General features: G+C 46.6%; 1 pseudogene; it reads left to right on the top strand.

Annotated features, from left to right (window-relative positions):
• The first annotated feature begins 3,817 nt into the window (after nucleotides 1-3,817).
• Nucleotides 3,818-6,025, top strand: LOC146191901 (uncharacterized; annotated as a pseudogene).
• The last annotated feature ends 403 nt before the right edge of the window (nucleotides 6,026-6,428 follow it).

Raw genomic sequence — 6,428 nt, 5'->3', positions numbered from 1 at the left:
ATGTGAAGCGTCTTCCTGTCAAGAAGAAAGAAGGGCGAAGGGGTTCCGGTTCTCCGGGTTCGTCGTAGATTTTATTTAAAGGTCGGCAATTTAAGACAGCTTCAATTTCTGCCAATACAGTGGATAGCTCGTCGAAGGTCATAAACTTGGATCCGATCACTTTCTTGAGCGCAAGTTTGGCTGATCCGACGAGGCGCTCATAAAGGCCACCCCACCACGCGTGGTCCACTATGAACTTCCATTCGATTCGTGCTTTTGCGACTTAGTCAAGAACCTCTGGTTTTCTGATCGAGCTCCATAAATAAAGGAGATCTCTGTTGGCTTTCTTAAAGGAAAGCGCGTTGTCACTGTATGTGACCAGAGGTACAGCTCGTCTTGAGATGAAACGTCTGACGGTCATCAGAAAAGGCTCTGCGGACATGTCTTTTGGGAGCTCTAGGTGCGCCGCTCTTGTTACTGCGCAGGTGAACAGTGTGATGTAGAACTTGTACAGCGAGTTTTCTCCTTTCACCAGAAGTGCTCGCGCAAAGTCAACTCCTGTAACCTCAAATAGTTGAGCCTCGTTCGCTCGATCAGTTGGAAGCGGTGCTGTCACTTCAGTGGCTGGACGGGCATTGTAGCGCGGACAAGTTATGCACCCCTTGATGATTCTTTTCACTAGCTGACGGGCTCGCACAACATGATACCTCTCTCTCAACTGTACCAGAGTATATCTTGCTCCACCATGAAGTACTTGCTGATGTGCTTGACGCACGAGCAGTTCTGCCAGTCGATGTCGGCTTGACAGTACAACCAGATGACGTTCTTTGTACGGCCTGTCGCTTTGTTGAAGTTTCCCGCTTATGCGCATGATACCATCTTTGTCAAATAACACTGGAATGTATATGAGAGGCGAGTCTGCGGGAAAGCGTTCTCCTTTTTTCACGCACGCAATTTCGTGAAGCAGTGTGACACTTCTCACAAACGGACGGACACGACCACCAGCGGGAGCCATTGGTGTTTCTCCTTAATACCGAAGTCTGGCGTATTAACCCCTGCTCCGCAGCTGGGAGGCAGCAAAACTAGCCGCGCCTGAAACTGAGGTATGGTGGGCACCTACACTTCATCTGTAAATCTTTTAACAACGAAAGAATGGCGCAGCATATGTCGACACATTTGGATGTGAGGCTTAGCGGCTGTATACTACTCTACCTGATAAATCTACAGTAACGTATGACCTCCGAACACGAAAAAAACTTGTACCTATTACTCGAACCAACTATGGAATACAGAAATTAACTTTTCAGGTGCCATCCCTAATCAACAACACACCAAATGTGGAATTTTCATTGGCACCTAGGGTATTTAAAAAGAACGTAAAACAATATTTAAATGAATATCCCCTATAATTTCAATTGTGGTAGTAACTGTATTTTTCTCATATGTAATCTTTTTTGTGTAAATATTTTTTGCTTTTAGTGTAAATATTTATGTTATTGACAGCGTGATTTGTTGATTTGTATATCCAATGAATACTGCATGTATTCATATCTTTTACATATCCTATGTAAGTGTTGCATAATGTTTTTTTTTATATATACACTAGGGATGTGTGCTGTTGTCTGTTGTTATCTGTTTTGGGAGCCAAGGCCCAGTCAGGCTTGCCGCCTTTTGCCTTGGCTTTCCCTTTCTTGTAAAAGAAAGAAATAAACTTTAACTCCAACTCCAACAATATTTCCTGGTCAAATATGGCATAATGGCGTCTCAGGCCTCGTAGGTGGACAGCTTCTAACTCAACGGAGTAGAATCTACTTAACATCCACGCAATATATGTTCTAGGTTGGCCATCTACTGTCGCAACTTATATTCTAATTCAAATTCAAATATTTATTTACATCATCCAGTTGTTAAGGGCGCAGACAAAAAAGCTCCCATTGAAATGTGATTGTGCACCTTCAACCTTGTACAAGGGTTCGAGTACTGGTACACATCTTATTCATTTGCAACAACTTAACTGAATAATTTCACTTGAGGAGATAACGAATGAGACACTGTTTACCGAAAAAGAAAGGGAATGCGCAGAAACGTCTACGCAAAAAATTAAGACATGAGAATTAAGTTGATGAATTTCTTATGTGGTTCTGAATAATCTCTTCCACTAAGCATGTATACTGCGTGATATCACGGAAAGAGTATAGCCGTTCGTTTCCTGAAGTGTGTTCATCCTAGAAGGGAGTCATAGAGATCGGCCGGAAAATCAGCCTTCGGGCGAGCTCGTGAGCTCCTTCATTACTTTAAGAGTTTGGTTCGCAGACCCCAAAGTAAGAGGATTGGACTCTCGATTGTACCGTTCGACAGTGTGCGTGCAGCCGTTGGTGATACTCTACCGAAATCAAAATTTCGCATCGCTTTCTTAAAGTCGCCTGCAATGCGGCGTTAAGTGGAATTTACCCTCGATCGTAGAGCGGAGCCGCAACAGATGGCGAGAGTTGCCACCTGATTAAACGCTTATGCGTGAGCCCATCGTCTTCGAAGCATCAGGGTTTAAAAATTATCGCGTTGAATCCTTAAAGGTGAAGCCTAAGCATCCTCCGTTTTTTTTTTTCATCTTCATGTGTATCCATATAATCATGCCGGCAAAAAGCAGCAGAAGAGAAATTTTATTTTGTAAGAACATACGACAATGGATGCAAACTGCAAAAAATGCCTAAAGGGCATGCACTAAGGCAAAGGCATGACTATGCCAGGAAAAGCAAACAAGGGTAACTGCTCCGCCAAAGAGCCAGGCCAATCAGTTACATATTGGTGTCTAAAAACATCGCGAAACCCAAGGGCTTATATTATAGATTGTGTATACCCTGCCAGACAAAAAGAGGCAAAGTAATCGGTTTAGTTACAAAACATAAAGCGCCAGATAGCTGAGGAAGGATTACGTGAGTACCTTAGTCTCCAATTCCAGACTGTTGTCACAGATAAGAAAAAAAACGAGTGTGCTAGCGCCGCAGAAACTGCGCCTCTCTGTCCGCCGCGAGTTAGACAGATAAGTATTACCTGACGACCAGGCGCAGACTGCAGCGGCAGGTACATTGCATTAATCGGCGAGCCTCAGCGAGGCAACGATGACGCCACAGCTCAGGTAGTGAGGCCAGAATAATTAAATGGGCAAGTGCTTGGCGCCGGCACCTTCTGTCGTAGTGTGCTCGAACTTGAAGCGTACGGTAGACAAGCCACCGGAATGTCCCCGCTACAACGCATTCAAAAATAACATGATTAATTTTCTCGGTGACGCCACAATTCGCACATTCCTCCTCTGATACGACGCCCCACCTGGCCAGGCGTTCTCTCGTAGGAAGAACTCCCCAGCGCTTCTGCCAGTCAGTCTCCCGAATTATACGCCAGACTACCAAGTGCCCACGCTTACCGCTTGGTCCTGTTCTGAACACGCGCCGTACTGTGCTCATCCAGTAAAACATGAGACACAAGGAGAATGTATTGTTTACATACATACATACATACATACATACATACATACATACATACATACATACATACATACATACATACATACATACATACATACATACATACATACATACATACATACATACATACATACATACATACATACATACATACATACATACATACATACATACATACATACATACATACATACATACATACATACATACATACATACATACATACATACATACATACATACATACTGAAGTATCATGTGATCGCATTGTGCGCGATTGGTATGCAGTGTCACGTGATGCTGTGACGTGTGTGAATGGCAACGCCGTGAGGGGGAGTGTGGACTGGTTAAGAAGTCAGCGCGCAGATCGCTCGTGCGGGTCTCTTAATCTGTACGGCCCAGCATGCCGAATAAACATGTTGCTTAGTCGCTCTGCCTCTGCTTCGCTCGCCGCGGCTACAACATAATTGGCGACGAGGATGGGATCCCGCTGGACTACGTAAAACGCATCGCGGCATTCGTGATCCCGCTGGACTACGTAAAACGCATCGCGGCGTTCGTGATCCTGCGGTACTGCGTGAAACTCATCGCGGCGTGCGTGGAAGCACCGGCGTTCGTGGAGAGCGTTTGGGCGAGGCACAGGGATGGCAACGCTTGGAAGTTTCGACCAGTTCGTCGAGGACGGAGACGAGGATTTTGGGTCCTACGTGGAAAGGTTCGAGCACTTCCTGAAGGCCTCCCAGGTGAGCGACGACCTCAAGGTCTCGATGTTTATTACGGCAATAGGCAAGAGGGCTTACAAGACACTGAAGACTTTGCTAGAGCCTAAAACGCCAGAGGACAAGACTTATGCGGAACTCGTAGAAGTGCTGGGAAGTCATTTCACCCCAAAGCCCATGGTCATCGCAGAACGATTCAAGTTTAATCGGCGGTACCAGCATCAGGGATAGTCCATAGCAGCATATGCAGTGGAGTTGAGGCGTTTGGCAGCTTCATGCGAATTCGGGGAATTCCTCGATGAGGCTCTTCGAGACCGCTTTGTAGTGGGCCTCTGCGACAGCGGAACGCAAGCAGAGTTGCTGAAGAGAAGCAAGTTGACGTTTTCGGACGCCTGCGACGTTGCGAAAAGCATCGAGCTAGCGCGGAAGGAAAGTCGGGAATTTCAACCGACCGGGACGCAAGGTACAGTCGACGCCGTACGTCATAAGCCAGGCGGTGGGAAACGCCAGCAGCAGCGTTCAACCGGTGCAGGACTAGCAAGGGACCGAGTGTCTGAATCGCCGGTCTGTTTTCGGTGTGGCTCAGCGCACGAAGCATCGAACTGCAAATTTCGCAAGTATCGTTGTCGTGCATGCAAGCGTTACGGACACTTGGCGAAAATGTGCAAGTTCAAGTCTAGAGACGCGGCTAATTCGGTAGCTGTGGAGGACGCGGATTGTGACCAAGTGTTGTTGTACAATGTCTATTCTTGTGCAGAACGCCCAGGGCATTATGAAATCTGTCTCAAGGTAGCCAAGAAGGATGTTAACATGCAAATAGACACGGGTGCGTCTGTTTCCATTGTGCCGGAAACGCTATACAGGAAATTGTGGCCCAGTCTACCTAAAGAGCCTTGCCACATAAACTTGAGGACATATGGTGGGTCGCCGCTAACAGTCACAGGGAAGTTGACGGTTCTAGTCGAACATAATGGTCAGTGCAAGCAACTTCCGCTCATTGTCGTTAAAACCGACAACAATAGCGACATTGCGTTGCTAGGGCGTGACTGGCTGGAGGCTCTTAAGCTAGACTGGTCAAGTGTGCATGGCGTGTGTTTAGACAAAGTTGCGGCGGTACTTGAGAAGTACGCAAAGGTGTTCGAGCCCACTCTGGGGCTGATCAAAGGTAGTCCAGTCAGGTTGGTTTTGAAGGAGGGGAGCAACCCCGTATTTTGCAAAGCGCGACAGGTGCCATTTTCTTTGAGGGAAACCGTGTCACTTGAATTGCAGTCTCTTGTGAACAGGGGAGTGTTAGTCCCTGTACAGAAAAGCGACTGGGCGACGCCCCTAGTTGTGCCTAAGGCGAACAACAAAGTCAGAGTGTGTGGGGACTTCAAGGTTACATTGAATCCGTGCCTGCGAACTGACCATTATCCACTTCCCGTGATGGAAGATTTGTTTGCAAAGTTGTCAGGATGCAAGTATTTCACAGTGCTTGATTTGTCGACAGCGTACCAACAGCTGGAACTGCATCCGGAGGCACAATCAATGGTGGTTGTCAATACACACCTGGGGCTTTTCAAGTACACGCGCTTGCCCTATGGCATCACAAGTGCACCTGCTATTTTCCAGTCTGTCATGGATGATGTGTTAAAAGGGCTTGAGCGGGTAAGCTGCTACTTGGATGATGTGCTTATCGCAGGTTCAACATTTGACGAATGTTTTCATCGAGTGGAAAGGGTGTTGGCACGTTTTCTAGAAAGAGGCATGCGATTGCAAAAGGAAAAGTGTAAATTCTTTCAGACATCTGTCTCTTACCTGGGCCACATTCTGGACAAGGGCGTTCGGCCATCAGATGAAAAGGTGAAAGCGATAAAAGAGGCACCAAGTCCAAAAGACGCGGCACAGTTGCGAGCTTACCTGGGCTTGATTAACTTCTACGGGAAGTTTGTACCGAACATGTCAGCTAAGCTTAAGCCTCTGTATAATGCTCTAAAAAAAGAAAAGGGATTTCAGTGGTCACAGGAAGCTGAGCAAGCGTTTCAAGAAAGTAAGAGCTGGTTGACACAAAGCAATGTGCTGACATACTACGACCAGAAAAAGCCGATAGGACTAGTGTGCGACGCTTCGGCTTACAGCGTAGGAGCCATTCTTTTTCATAAGATTGGAAGCGACGAAAGGCCAATTGCCTATGCTTCCAGAACGTTAAGTAAAGCAGAGCAGGGGTATGCTCACATCGAAAAAGAAGCCTTGGCTGTTGTTTTTGGGCT

The sequence above is a fragment of the Amblyomma maculatum genome, chromosome 4, assembly GCF_055883805.1.
Source record: "Amblyomma maculatum isolate TAMU_Amacu chromosome 4, ASM5588380v1, whole genome shotgun sequence".
Lineage (NCBI taxonomy): Eukaryota > Metazoa > Arthropoda > Arachnida > Ixodida > Ixodidae > Amblyomma > Amblyomma maculatum.
The sequence above is the reverse complement of the archived record's forward strand: the minus strand, read 5'-3'. Positions and strand labels throughout refer to the sequence as shown.